Source organism: Oncorhynchus mykiss, chromosome 13, assembly GCF_013265735.2.
Source record: "Oncorhynchus mykiss isolate Arlee chromosome 13, USDA_OmykA_1.1, whole genome shotgun sequence".
Lineage (NCBI taxonomy): Eukaryota > Metazoa > Chordata > Actinopteri > Salmoniformes > Salmonidae > Oncorhynchus > Oncorhynchus mykiss.
Window position 1 is genome coordinate 34934187 of NC_048577.1, and position 16352 is coordinate 34950538.

Genomic DNA, 16352 nt, shown 5'->3' on the forward strand with positions numbered 1-16352 from the left:
TGACATCATCATCTGAACCTATAACAGTGAGCATCCCAGTTTGGCAGATACTATTCTTCCTTGATTGACAATGGTTTAGTCACTGAGAAGTTTCCAGGTAGACCTCAATACAGGACATTCATTGACTAGTTTATTTTCCATTCGTAAACATCCATTAACATAAACTCAGCAAAAAAATAATCGTCCTCACTGTCAACTGCATTTTATTTTCAGCATGTAAATATTTGTATTCACATAAGATTCAACAACTGAGACATAAACTGAACAAGTTCCACAGATGTGACTAACAGAAATTGAATAATGTGTCCCTGAACAAATGGGTCAAAATCAAACGCACGGCATTGAGATTGCCTGCAATGACAACAAGCTCAGTCCGATGATGCTGTGACACCGCCCCAGACCATGAAGGACCCTCCACCTCCAAATCGAGGACCTGCCTTACAACAGGCCTACAAGCCCTCAGTCCAGCCTCTCTCAGCCTATTGCGGACAGTCTGAGCACTGATGGAGGGATTGTGCGTTCCTGGTGTAACTCGGGCAGTTGTTGTTGCTATCCTGTACCCGTGGATGTACCGATCCAGTGCAGGTGTTGTTACACGTGGTCTGCCACTGCAAGGACGATCAGCTGTCCGTTCTGTCTCCCTGTAGCACTGTCTTAGGCGTCTCACAGTATGGACATTGCATTTTACTGCCCTGGCCACATCTGCAGTCCTCATGCCGCTTTGCAGCATGCCTAAGGCACGTTCACGCAGATGAGCGGGGACCCTGGACATCTTTCTTTTGGTGTTTTTCAGAGTGAGTAGAAAGGCTTCTTTAGTGTCCCAAGTTTTTATAACTGTGACCTTAATTGCCTACCCTCTGTAAGCTGTTAGAGTCTCAACGACCGTTCCACAGGTGTATGTTCATTAATTGTTTATGGTTCATTGAACAACATTTGGAACGACATTTATTGGATATTTAAAACTTTTTTAACAAATCAAAAACTGAAAAATTGGGCGTGCAAAATTATTCAGCCCCCTTAAGTTAATACTTTGTAGCGCCACCTTTTGCTGCGATTACAGCTGTAAGTCGCTTGGGGTATGTCTCTATCAGTTTTGCACATCGAGAGACTGAATTTTTTTTCCCATTCCTCCTTGCAAACAGCTCGAGCTCAGTGAGGTTGGATGGAGAGCATTTGTGAACAGCAGTTTTCAGTTCTTTCCACAGATTCTCGATTGGATTCAGGTCTGGACTTTGACTTGGCCATTCTAACACCTGGATATGTTTATTTTTGAACCATTCCATTGTTGATTTTGCTTTATGTTTTGGATCATTGTCTTGTTGGAAGACAAATCTCCGTCCCAGTCTCAGGTCTTTTGCAGACTCCATCAGGTTTTCTTCCAGAATGGTCCTGTATTTGGCTCCATCCATCTTCCCATCAATTTTAACCATCTTCCCTGTCCCTGCTGAAGAAAAGCAGGCCCAAACCATGATGCTGCCACCATCATGTTTGACAGTGGGGATGGTGTGTTCAGCTGTGTTGCTTTTACGCCAAACATAACGTTTTGCATTGTTGCCAAAAAGTTCAATTTTGGTTTCATCTGACCAGAGCACCTTCTTCCACATGTTTGGTGTGTCTCCCAGGTGGCTTGTGGCAAACTTTAAACAACACTTTTTATGGATATCTTTAAGAAATGGCTCTCTTCTTGCCACTCTTCCATAAAGGCCAGATTTGTGCAATATACGACTGATTGTTGTCCTATGGACAGAGTCTCCCACCTCAGCTGTAGATCTCTGCAGTTCATCCAGAGTGATCATGGGCCTCTTGGCTGCATCTCTGATCAGTCTTCTCCTTGTATGAGCTGAAAGTTTAGAGGGACGGCCAGGTCTTGGTAGATTTGCAGTGGTCTGATACTCCTTCCATTTCAATATTATCACTTGCACAGTGCTCCTTGGGATGTTTAAAGCTTGGGAAATCTTTTTGTATCCAAATCACTTGCACGCCACACAGGTAGATTAATGGTTGGACAAGGGAGGCTTCTTTTGGGACTAACTACAAAATAAGTCATGAAGAACCTGACAGATTGTATGTTAAATTGGGTTGGAAAGCATCGGAAGTATGGAGTCCTCTGCCTCGAAGCAGAGAATGATATTATGGCAATGTTGGAAATTCACTGTCAGCCTGTCTGTCTGAAAATGTACCTGTGGTCAGAGACCTGTGTTCAAATGATAATGGAAGTACTGGAATCTGAGACTGTTCTTCAGTGACTATTCAATTCTTAAAACATGGTGGGTTAAACGCCATGAGCTCACACATCAGTCTAAATTGCATGGATGACGTTTGTCTGTCTGTCAGTATCATGGTAGAATAATGATTTCGACCTCTCTTGCATCTGTGTGCTCCCATTAGGCCTATGTGGGGTAGAATTGTCTATTGTTGTGCTTTCAGGAGGAATTATGAGAGCACACAAGGTGCACTGTTGGAATTATGTGGAGAAAAAAAACACACACACACACACACACACACACACACACACACACACACACACACACACACACACACACACACACACACACACACACACACACACACACACACACACACACACACACACACACACACACACACACACACACACACACAGCATAGGAGAGAGAGAGTCTTTTGAAAATGTAATGGAACGCTGTTGGACCAGAAATATCAATGGACTAGAATAGAGAGCATTCTGAAAAACCAGACACAGCCTTCTGGATTGATGAGGGTAATTACTTGGATCAGAGCAGATGAGAGGAAGAGAGGCAAGGTAGTCACTTTAGACTATTGAGATAAACCCTTGGCGTGAATCAGCACTAATTGTAAACAGGTGTTAGGCCAATCCCAGTGGAGGTGGCCCACAATTGACCTGTGCATATCAGTGATAGTTTGTCCACTGTCAGACACACCTCTTGTCTCTAATCTACAACAAGTCTGAAATCAGTTTAAAAATACTTCTCTGGGATCGGTTAAGGTGTGTTCAGCTAACTAAAAAATATTCACCTAGACAGGGACAAGTTTAGTTATAGAATGCTTTGTCAAAATGCTTGATAAAAATAGGAATTACTATTTGTGATACAACCCTTACTGTAATAAACAACTTAGTCCAAAATGTGTCTATCAGCATTTGTATTTTGTGACCATCATTTGTTTGCCTTGTAAGGGACAATTGTCCTTGGCCCATTCTAAAACTATCCAGTTGTGATTTTCAAAGCGGTTCCTGTTGGTGAGATTCTTCCTAACCTCTTCTCTGCATAGGTCACAAACATTGAACTGGGCCTATGTGTTGACCTATGGGCCTAGTTCAATGTTTTTGTGTGACTGGGTACGTTGTCTCACCCGTAGAGCTTCGGGTAGGAGAAAATGATGGCTGAGGCAGGGGTCATGGAGATGATTTCAGAGCAGGTGCTGACCTGCTCCATCTGCTTGGACCTGTTCAACAACCCAGTGTCGACGCCCTGTGGACACAACTTCTGCCAGGGTTGCATCGGAGGCTACGTTGCCTCCAGCTCCACCTGCACCTGCCCACTCTGCAAGCATCAGTTCCCCGAGCGGCCTCAGCTCAACATCAACCGAGTTTTCGCCCATATCGCTGAGTAATTCAAAGAAGCTCGCTACACCACGGCAAATCCGCACATGTTGGACATGAAGACCCCAGGAGCCATGGCCAACAGCAACCCCTTTCTGGAGGAGATGATCAAATGTGACGTGTGCACAGGGAAGAAACAAGTGGCGATCAGCTCGTGTTTGACCTGCACGGCATCCTACTGCGAGGCCCATGTGCAGCCTCACCTGAACACACCCTTCTACTCCAACCACCAGCTCCTGGAGACCCGGGGAGCGCTTCGCGGCCGCACCCTGCCCACTGCACCACCGGCTTCTGGAGGTGTACTGCCGCACGGACCAGATCTGTATCTGTGTGCTGGAGGAGCACCGCACCGTGTCCGTGCAGACAGAGTCAGCAAACAGGTGAGAAGGCAAAGCAGCTTTCACATCAGGCTCTTGGAGCACACACCCCTTCAGAACTTCAATGGCCCGCGCAGCTCAAAGATGCTTTTTGTGCCAAGGTTATAGTCTGAAGGCTACTTAAGAGTGTGGTGTGTTTCTTGGGGTTGGACGTGTTCCTTGAAGAAGTATAATTTCATTCTAGTTCTGTGGTTGGTGTCTGGTGTTTTATTTAGGTTACTTTTTTTTATATTACAACTTGCATTTTGATTGAACCTTTGAAAGACTGAGTATTGGCCACTAGTTTGTAGGTCATAGGGGCGTCTCATCTTCTTGCAATGCAGATGACATAGATGACACCTTTTTGTAAACAAGCCACTAAAATCCCTTTTGCAATGCAGATTTTACTCTAAAGATTGTCTGAGATGGGAGTTGATTATGTTCTTGTCTAAGCTGCATCCACATTTCTAATGTAAACCACTTGCATAGAAACAGTGACTGGGTTTTTCTCTGGTTGGCTTTCAGATAACTGTAAATTCTTGAACCAAGAGGGTAAAAAAGTGATTGGGAACTGTGGAACTTTACAGATTTAGCAACACATTTCCATTCAATGACTGCATCACAATTTGACAGCTCCCGGATGCACTATATTTTAATAGTCATTAAATATAACATACGATCCTCCTTTGGCTCTGAGCAGAAAACAAAGGAACAGCTCATCGCTTACAGTGCCTTGCGAAAGTATTCGGCCCCCTTGAACTTTGCGACCTTTTGCCACATTTCAGGCTTCAAACATAAAGATATAAAACTGTATTTTTTTTTGTGAAGAATCAACAACAAGTGGGACACAATCATGAAGTGGAACGACATTTATTGGATATTTAAAACTTTTATAACAAATCAAAAACTGAAAAATTGGGCGTACAAAATTATTCAGCCCCTTTACTTTCAGTGCAGCAAACTCTCTCCAGAAGTTCAGTGAGGATCTCTGAATGATCCAATGTTGACCTAAATGACTAATGATGATAAATATAATCCACCTGTGTGTAATCAAGTCTCCGTATAAATGCACCTGCACTGTGATAGTCTCAGAGGTCCGTCAAAAGCGCAGAGAGCATCATGAAGAACAAGGAACACACCAGGCAGGTCCGAGATACTGTTGTGAAGAAGTTTAAAGCCGGATAAGGATACAAAAAGATTTCCCAAGCTTTAAACATCCCAAGGAGCACTGTGCAAGCGATAATATTGAAATGGAAGAGTATCAGACCACTGCAAATCTACCAAGACCTGGCCGTCCCTCTAAACTTTCAGCTCATACAAGGAGAAGACTGATCAGAGATGCAGCCAAGAGGCCCATGATCACTCTGGATGAACTGCAGAGATCTACAGCTGAGGTGGGAGACTCTGTCCATAGGACAATAATCAGTCGTATATTGCACAAATCTGGCTTTTATGGAAGAGTGGCAAGAAGAAAGACATTTCTTAAAGATATCCATAAAAAGTGTCGTTTAAAGTTTGCCACAAGCCACCTGGGAGACACACCAAACGTGGAAGAAGGTGCTCTGGTCAGATGAAACCAAAATTGAACTTTTTGGCAACAATGCAAAACGTTATGTTTGGCGTAAAAGCAACACAGCTGAACACACCATCCCCACTGTCAAACATGGCGGTGGCAGCATCATGGTTTGGGCCTGCTTTTCTTCAGCAGGGACAGGGAAGATGGTTAAAATTGATGGGAAGATGGATGGAGCCAAATACAGGACCATTCTGGAAGAAAACCTGATGGAGTCTGCAAAAGACCTGAGACTGGGATGGAGATTTGTCTTCCAACAAGACAATGATCCAAAACATAAAGCAAAATCTACAATGGAATGGTTCAAAAATAAACATATCCAGGTGTTAGAATGGCCAAGTCAAAGTCCAGACCTGAATCCAATCGAGAATCTGTGGAAAGAACTGAAAACTGCTGTTCACAAATGCTCTCCATCCAACCTCACTGAGCTCGAGCTGTTTTGCAAGGAGGAATGGGAAAAAATGTCAGTCTCTCGATGTGCAAAACTGATAGAGACATACCCCAAGCGACTTACAGCTGTAATCGCAGCAAAAGGTGGCGCTACAAAGTATTAACTTAAGGGGGCTGAATAATTTTGCACGCCCAATTGTTCAGTTTTTGATTTGTTAAAAACGTTTGAAATATCCAATAAATGTCGTTCCACTTCATGATTGTGTCCCACTTGTTGTTGATTCTTCACAAAAAAATACAGTTTTATATCTTTATGTTTGAAGCCTGAAATGTGGCAAAAGGTCGCAAAGTTCAAGGGGGCCGAATACTTTCGCAAGGCACTGTAAATGTATCTGAGAAAATGGGCAGCTCCCATTGAGGCCATCACTGTTTTGAAGTACTCAATTTCTTCTACTATTTCTGAGTTGACAAAACGAAGGGTGCGACCTGGAATGTGTTACATAAAGCCAAGGTTTGATTTACTGCCACCTGCAGCTATGGAATGTTTACTCATGAGTAGCAATCATTGGCGGATTCCTCCTGATTTTATTTGACTTGGCAAGTCAGTTAAGAACAAATTCTTATTTACAATGACGGCCAAACCCGGACGACGCCGGGCAAATCTTGCGCGGCTCTATCGGGACTCCCAATCACGGCAGGTTGTGATACATACTGGATTCGACCCAGGGTGTCTGTAGTGAAGCCTCTAGCCCTGAGATGCAGTGCCTTCTATTGCTGTGCCACTCGGGAGCCCAAAATCATGTGATCCTTCCTTAACCTATAGGAAGACATACAAGTATTTTGACTCATACTGTGGTCAAAGTCCTCAATGGTGCTAAAAAAAAATGGGCTTTTGGGCACTAGAGTCCTCAATATCTCTGTCAGGCATCTGACCAAAAACATGAGCAATTTGACATGATTTAGGTCTAATCTTCTGGATAATGGGTTTGGCTCAAGGCAAATGAATAACATGTACGATTTTGTTGTTGTTGTTGAATGAATGTACTTCATTGTGTTATCTGCTGTGTGTGTGTGTGTATATGGCTATTTCAAGAGCAATGTTTTTCTATTTGCATCTAAAAATATATCTTTTTTTGCACTTCACAAAGCACGTTTTACTTAAGTGTTCCCTAAGAGCCTGTTTAAGCAGCAGCAGCAGCAGGCCAGCAGACTTGTCTAGTTAGGACAAGTAGTGAACAGACATGATGCCAGATCTACTCTCAATGACACTGCATTCACATAATTGGTCTCGTTGTCGCTCATCCTCCATCTCTTTCCTGTCCTTTTGTCTGTCACACAGAAACTCATCGGGAAGACAGAACTAGAGATTCTGAACAGGGTTGAGGGGAAGCGCCTCCGTCTGAATGAGCTCAGGAGCCGACTGGAGACCGTCGGGGTCGGCAGCTGATTCACAGGCCCCAACGTTGTATCAACATTGTGTTAGATCTATTTGACCCCTTCCCTAAACCCCTCAACATGTCGGGCTTCATATTCACCAGATCACGCTACCACTCCCTCTAGTGTTAGGAGAACGTACCCACAACCGTTACTCCCACTGCAGTGGCGATTAGCAGGTCAAGACAGTCTGTGTAGTCAACCGAAAGGATGTTTGCCATACCCCTGTTATGATACATTATGGAAAATACTCAATTAAAATGTTTAAAAAAAAAACACATTAGGTTTGAATCACACATTTTTCAGTTGGCAGAATGTTTTCTCTTTGACCTGCGATCACAATAATGACCACAACTGGAGAGAAAGAAACTGACCTTAAATCAGCGTCAAGGAGCAACTTAATCCTACTGTTTTTTTTTCTAGAACTATGCACGGGGTGAGCTGTCGGAGGTGGAGCAGTTGCTGGGGGAGCTCAGTTGCTCGGTGGACAGGATCCGTGACGAGCTGGTGGGCGGGATGGAAGAGAAGCAGGCGTCTGTGGAAACAAGGGGGGAGGGGCGAGTGACACATTTGGAGGCGGAGCTTAGCCAGCTGCTGGTGCGGCGATCCAGATTGGAAGCCCAGGTCACATCTGATGACCACATTTGTTTCCTCCAGGTATGGAGGGAATGTGTTTTAGCTGAGGCACCTTTTATCATTTGTGGGTGTCTGTTGTAACAATTGGGTGGGGTTCACACTTTGAGGGTGATGGGACCTGCACCGGGTGTGCCACATATACGTTCCAATGGCCTCTAAGTGCAAGCTATCAGAGATATTACCAGAGTCCATTCCACTCATGTTAAACTCTGAACTGTAAGTCTTTCAATTGAACATATCTGTCAATGCCTGCCTTCAAACCACTGAGTTTTGAGGAGGCGAGTGCCCCCCCTACGGGCAGACTCTGACACCCAGGAGTTGGATGCTGAGGCAGAGGTGTCGCTGCATTTCTCTCTGGGGGAGGGGAAGGTGGTTCTGGGAGAACTGAAGAAGAGTATGGCTCAAATCCGCATGGGGGAGGTGCACTCCCGAGTCTCCAGTGAGTAGCACCATCACTTTCGTTGTTTAAAACAATCCTCTGTATTATCCTTTTCAAAATGAACATCAGTTACCAAATATTCATAATGGTAGTTTCATTTTAGTTTTTTTCCTCCTTATGATCATCTACAACATTATTATTTTGTATAGTCATAAGTTGTTCATAAGTTGTTCCCCTACTGTGGTTTTCTCATAAATTACTGAGTTGATGATACATATTGAGACAGGAATTCTGCTGAGTCACTCTGAAAGTCAGCCTAGTCTGCAAGCAGTCAAAATACGATTCCAACTCAAATACCTCATGCCAATAGAACTCATTCCTTCCGTCATCCATTACTGTGGTGCAACATCGGCCTGGCAAAGAATGAGTCATTGACAAAAGTGGGTTGTAAAAAATACCAGGAGGAACATGAACACACAAGAAAGGAAACACAACCTATCACACCTGGCCTGATAAAGTAGAATGCACTGTATGTTGAGGACCAACCTATTTGTTTTTTTTAATATAACACAGTGCGCGTGTGTTACAGTTACTTCCCTACGGGAGAGCGACAGTACGACCAGTGTACAGACACTACGGACCACTAAGAGTCAGTGGTCTCTACGAGGTGGGTCAATTTAAATTGCGTCATATATATATATATATATATATATATATATATATATATATATATATATATATATACACTGTTCAAAAAAATAAAGGGAACACTAAAATAACACATCCTAGATCTGAATGAATAAAATATTCTTATTAAATACTTTTTTCTTTACATAGTTGAATGTGCTGACAACAAAATCACACAAAAATTATCAATGGAAATCAAATTTATCAACCCATGGAGGTCTGGATTTGGAGTCACACTCAAAATTAAAGTGGAAAACCACACTACAGGCTGATCCAACTTTGATGTAATGTCCTTAAAACAAGTCAAAATGAGGCTCAGTAGTGTGTGTGGCCTCCACGTGCCTGTATGACCTCCCTACAATGCCTGGGCATGCTCCTGATGAGGTGGCGGATGGTCTCCTGAGGGATCTCCTCCCAGACCTGGACTAAAGCATCCGCCAACTCCTGGACAGTCTGTGGTGCAACGTTGGTGGATGGAGCGAGACATGATGTCCCAGATGTGCTCAATTGGATTCAGGTCTGGGAAACGGGCGGGCCAGTCCATAGCATCAATGCCTTCCTCTTGCAGGAACTGCTGACACACTCCAGCCACATGAGGTCTAGCATTGTCTTGCATTAGGAGGAACCCAGGGCCAACCGCACCAGCATATGGTCTCACAAGGGGTCTGAGGATCTCATCTCGGTACCTAATGGCAGTCAGGCTACCTCTGGCAAGCACATGAAGGTGTGCGGCCCCCCCAAAAAATGCCACCCCACACCATGACTGACCCACTGCCAAACCGGTCATGCTGGAGGATGTTGCAGGCAGCAGAATGTTCTCCACGGCGTCTCCAGACTCTGTCACGTCTGTCACATGCGCTCAGTGTGAACCTGCTTTCATCTGTGAAGAGCACAGGGCGCCAGTGGCGAATTTGCCAATCTTGGTGTTCTCTGGCAAATGCAAACGTCCTGCACGGTGTTGGGCTGTAAGCACAACCCCCACCTGTGGACGTCGGGCCCTCATACCACCCTCATGGAGTCTGTTTCTGACCGTTTGAGCAGACACATGCACAATTTTGGCCTGCTGGAGGTCATTTTGCAGGGCTCTGGCAGTGCTCCTCCTGCTCCTCCTTGCACAAAGGCGGAGGTAGCGGTCCTGCTGCTGGGTTGTTGCTCTCCTACGGCCTCCTCCAAGTCTCCTGATGTACTGACCTGTCTCCTGGTAGTGCCTCCATGCTCTGGACACTATGCTGACAGACACAGCAAACCTTCTTGCCACAGCTCGCATTGATGTACCATCCTGGATGAGCTGCACTACCTAAGCCACTTGTGTGGGTTGTAGACTCTGTCTCATGCTACCACTAGAGTGAAAGCACGGCCAGCATTCAAAAGTGACCAAAACATCAGCCAGGAAGCATAGGAACTGTGAAGTGGTCTGTGGTCACCAGCTGCAGAACCACTCCTTTATTGGGGGTGTCTTGTTAATTGCCTATAATTTCCACCTGATGTCTATTCCATTTGCACAACAGCATGTGACATTTATTGTCAATCAGTGTTGCTTCCTAAGTGGACAGTTTGATTTCACAGAAGTGTGATTGACTTGGAGTTACATTGTGTTGTTTAAGTGTTCCCTTTATTTTTTTGAGCAGTGTATACACACACACACACACACACACACACACACACACACACACAGTACCAGTCAAATGTTTGGACAAACCTACTCATTCAAGGGTCTTTCTTTATTTTTACTACTTTCTAGATTGTAGAATAAATATTTGAGATTCTTCAAAGTAGCCACCCTTTGCCTTGTCGACAGCTTTGCACACTCTTGGCATTTGCTCAATCATCTTCATGAGGTAGTCACCTGGAATGCATTTAAATTAACAGGTGTACCTTGCTAAAAGTTAAATTGTGTAAAAGACCAAGTCGATATTATGGCAAGGACAGCTCAAATAAGCAAACAGTCCATTACTATAAGACATGAAGGTCAGTCAATCCGGAAAATTTCCAGAACTTTGAATGTTTCTTCAAGAGCAGTCGCAAAAACCATCAAGAGCTATGATGAAACTGGCTCTCAGGAGGACCGCCATAGGAAAGGAGGACCCAGAGTTACCTCTGCTGCAGAGGAGTTACCAGCCTCAGACATTGCAGCCCAAATAAATGCTTCACAGAGTTCAAGTAACAGACACATCTCAACATCAACTGTTCAGAGGAGAGTGAATCAGGCCTTCATGGTCATATTTCTGCAAAGACGCCACTACTAAAGGACATAAATAAGAAGAGACTTTCTTGGGCCAAGAAACACTTGCAAATGTGGAAACCTGTGGAAATCTGTCCTTTGCTCTGAGTCCAAATTTTAGGTTTTTGGTTCCAACCCCCTTGTCTTTGTGAGACGCAGAGTTGGTGAATGGATGATTGCCGCATGTGTGGTTCCCACGTGAAGCATGGAGGAGTTGTGATGGGGCACTGTCCGTGATATATTAAGAATTCAAGGTACACTTAACCAGCATGGCTACCAAATCATTCTGCAGCAATACGCCAAAATGACCCAAAACACACCTCCAGGCTGTGTAAGGGCTATTTGACCAAGAAGGAGAGTGATGGAGTGCAGCATTAAGCCATTACAGCATTAAGTCTTCTTGGGTATGACGCTACAAGCTTGGCACACCTGTATTTGGGGAGTTTCTCCCATTCTTCTACTCTCAATCTATGTCAGGTTGGATGGGAAGTATCGCCGCACAGCTATTTTCAGGTCTCTCCAGAGATGTTTGATCCGGTTCAAGTCCGGGCTCTGGCTGGGCCAATCAAGGACATTCAGAGCCACTCCTGCATTGTCTTGGCTGTGTGCATAGGGTCGTTGTCCTGTTGGAAAGTGAACCTTTGGCCCAGTTTCAGGTCCTGAATGCTCTGGAGCAGGCTTTCATTAAGGATCTCTCTGTACTTTTGTTCCGTTCATCTTTCCCTAGATCCTGACTAGTCTCCCAGCTGAAAAACACATCCCCACAGCATGATGCTGCCACTACCATACTTCACTTTAGGGAAGGGGATGGTGCCAGGTTTCCTCCAGACAACTCTTGGCATTCAGGCCAAATATTTGAGTCTTGGTTTCACTCAACCAGAGAATCTTGTTTGTCATGGTCTGAGAGTCTTTTGGGTGCCTTTTGGCAAACTTCAAGCAAGCTGTCGTGCCTTTTACTGAGGAGTGGCTTCAGTCTGGCCACTCTACCATAAAGGCTTGGTTGGTGGAGTGCTGCAGACTTTGTTGTCCTTCTGGAAGGTTCTCCCATCTCCACAGAGGAGCTCTGTCAAAGTGACCATCAGATTCTTGGTCACCTCCCTGACCATGGTCCTTCTCCCCCCGAGTGCTCAGTTTGGCCAGGTGGCCAGCTGTAAGAAGAGTCTCGGTGGAAGAAGTTTGGAACCATTTAAAAAATGGAGGCCACTGTTCTTAAGGGACCTTCAATGCTGCAGAAACTGTTCGGTACCCTCCCCCAGATCTGTGCCTCGACACAATCCTGTCTCGGAGCTCTCTAGGGCTTGGACTCTAGGGCTTGGACTTAAAACCTTTTTTTTTCATTCTGTACTCACACATACTTCCATTTTAAACATGTCTAAATGTTTCTTCTCCCCTCAGATCTAAAAAAAAGATAAAATCAGGTATGTCTGTCTGCACTCTTGGAGCTCTTCACGCCAAAGATGATTTTTTGTCTTAAGGTCTCGAACCCTGATGACCACATTTGCATGCTCGTCCCCACTGAAACTTTTGTCGGTATCACTTTCTTAGTTTCTTTGTGTCTTTTCATCTCAGGTGAACGTGGGTGAGAATAAAGACTGGAAGGTGGGTGTGGTGTGGGAGTCATCCCAGAGGAAAGGGCTGTTTGACATGAGCCCTAATAGCGGTTACTACGCCCTCTGGTGGGGGTGCACCCACCTGCGCGCCCTCACCAAGGTTAAGGCATCGGTGCGCCTCCCCAGAGTGGATGTCTTCCTGGATTGTGAGGAGGGTCAGGTGACCTTCTATAACATCAAGACTAGCTCGTCGGTGTACCGCTTCAGCGTGGCCGAGTTCTCTGAGAGGACATTTCCTCTGCTGGGGACAGGGAGGTGCCCCTGGCTCTCAAGATCACAGTGTGCTTGAGTGAGAGGATAGGTTGAGATAGATGTGTGTGATTATGAAAGTAAAAGTGTTTTAGGGTGAATTTGCTTGATGAAAGTGTGGTTAACTCGGATGAGTCATAGCGAGGAAGTTTGATTAGGTGATGTATTAAATATTTTAAGGTGAATGTGCTCAAAGATGAATGTGATGCAAATTAATAGTGGGTGTGGGATTGTGAGACTGATGGAGGGAGGGACAAAGAGAAATGGAGGCATATGCGGTGAAAATAAGTTGGAGAGAAGTCTCATCTCTACATTTTGCCTGTGACCTCCAATTCAACTGTTGGCATTATGTCCAGTACCCATTGCACACACACTGGTACACAATGTACTGATTCACTGAAAGGCAGGTGATGGGACTAAACGTGTGGAATCTTGGAATTACTTCATGGTCACAAATCAGTAAGTCATGAAATCACAATGGTACACTTATTTGTCACAATTTTCTAATATTTGTGTCAAAATGGTTTAGCCTAAGGTTCTTATTTATCTTGGTGGATAGGTCCTGTTGAGGATCTCTTGCATTGTTCAATGTTTCACATTAACTCAGGGTTTCACAAACTTGGGGCACATTTTTTTTTTCTTCTTCCAAGTATGCACTACACAGCTGATTCAAATCAACTAATCAAGCTCTGATCATGTCCTACAGCTGTGTTGTGGTAGGGGAAATGCTGCACAAAATACCTTTGTTCTATACCTGGGGCCTGTTGCACAAAACTAGGATAAGGGATTAAGCCAGGATATCTTGGTGATCCTGGCTCAATTGATCCGTAATCCGGTTGCACTAAAGATGGATAGGGGGCAGGAGGATATGTTATGGTATAAATTACCATGGAGATTTATTCTGTGGAGCTAGCCTGCTCCAGACCAGGCTAAATTCCAGGATCTATTTAATCTCATCCCTAATGTCAGTCAGCAGTCACCACAAATGGAAACCAATAGTTATTTCACTGCTCACTATACATTGTTATCACATATAACTAGACCCACTGTTATTTAAACGTTTGTGATCATTAATTTCAATGATTTTGGATAAAAAATGATTTTTAGATGTTGCTATCATTAGATAATTTACAGTTTCCCATAGACTATAAGGCTATATATAAAATGCTAGAGTATTAGGGCCACAGAGGGGAAAAAAACACAAGTCATAATATTGTAACCAGTTGTTTTAAAGGAGGACAGTTGTTAAAATGACAGATGTGGGGCATTTCGTGAAATTGTACTTCAGTATGGTTTCATAAACAAAGACATGCTGATGTGCCAGAATATTAAGTATCACATTGTCATAAGTATCAAAACTGTAAAAACAATATGTAGCTTTTCTGCAGAAAGAACCAGCCTCATAAATTTATGACTTTATCCTTTTTCTTCAGTGTGGCCCTAGTACTCTGTCATATAAACAAATACACATTCCATATGAATATAAAAACACAATGTGTAACATTATGTTCCTTTATTGAATAAGGACAAAACAAAGCAGGTAAACCATCAGCTCCTTTCAAAACTGAAGTCACAGTGACTCTACAAGATGGAAAGCACAGAATCTAAGCATATTATACAAAATGATACATATACAGACCTTTGAATGTGTATAACACACCCTGCATGTCTGCACACTAAAATAAATGCAGGACAAATCCATACACATCAACTGAACAGACAAATGAATGGATGCAGTAGCCTCCCTGCAGCCTTGTATTACACACAGTATACCGCACAAACATCATAAGAGGCCAAATTCGTCAAAAAACGAACCCAAAAAAACCCAAATTCCTCTGCCACCGCAGGACATATTTAACCAAAATTGAAAGCACACATACTAACTAAAATAATTCAACACATATTGGTCCCTCAGCAGCCGACCACTGTCGTCATCAGGGAAGATTGCCGGATTGTCCCAGTCCATGGCTGGTGGCACTCTGGGGGCCCTCTCCTTCCTCAGGCAGGCCACATTGTGGAGGACAGCACAAGCCACAGTAATATCACATGCCCTAACAGGGCTGACCCTTAATTTGTGAAGGCAGTGAAAGCGTGCCTTCAGGAGGCCAAAGGTCATTTCAACTCTGGCCCTGGTCCTGGCATGGGCATGGTTGTAGGCCTGCTGTGCTTCCTGGGGGTCTGTGAAAGGTGTCAGGAGAAAAGGCTGGCAGCCATACCCCCAGCCATACCCCCTGTCTCCCAGCAACACACCAGAGAATTCACCTGTCAACACAAAATCTCATCATTACTACCTCATAAACACAGTGATATTCTTGACACAGCCATGATGGTTATAAATAGGGGTTGTGTGGCTTACCTTGTGATAGGCACTGATAGATTTCAGAGGCCCGAAAGATTCTGGAGTCATGGACTGAGCCAGGCCATTTTGCCACAACATTGCTGATCACACAGTCAGCATTGCAGACCATCTGAAATCATAAGATGAGGAATATTACACCAATCAATGCACATCACTGGCAATGCAGAGTGTTCGTCAATGGACAATATCAAAAAGTTATGTTCACCTGAACATTAATGCTGTGAAAGGATTTCCTATTCACAAAATCGGCCTCATGGGCACCTGAGGGGGCTTTTATCCTTATGTGTGTGCAGTCCACTGCACCAATGACATTGGGGAAACCTGTCACACAAAGTAATGAGTATCCTACTATGTGTTAACAGTTGTCCTGTAATTTGTAGATCCTCTTACCTGCAATCCTATAGAACTCCTCTTTGATGTCACAGAGTCTTCTGTGGCCAGGGAAGGAGATGAAGACATCTGCTAATGCTTTGATAGCCAGACACACACTCCTTATTGTGCGGCAAATTGTGGCCTTGTTCAGCTGTTCTGCATCCCCCACTGAGTACAGGAAGGCTCCACTAGCAAAAAAGCGCAAGGCCACACAAACCATTTGCTCCACACTCAGTGCATGGCTCCGTGCAGTGCGGTGCTTAATCCTGGGACCCAGTAGTCTGCATAGATACCTGATGCCATCTGCAGAAAACCTGTATCTTTCATATAGATGGTCATCAGGGAAGGCCAGTGGGTCCAACCGGTCCCTGAAGACCCTTTCTCACCTGAAGGCTCTCCTCAGCACAAGTGCTTCTTCATCCACCACATCTCGCACGAATGGGCATGCCATTGTCAGAGCAGAAAGGAACACACAATTTTGGGCC

The 16352-nt window shown here is 44.3% G+C and overlaps 1 pseudogene; it reads left to right on the forward strand.

Moving 5' to 3' along the window:
* The first annotated feature begins 3378 nt into the window (after positions 1-3378).
* LOC110485155 lies at positions 3379-13176 on the forward strand (annotated as a pseudogene).
* The last annotated feature ends 3176 nt before the right edge of the window (positions 13177-16352 follow it).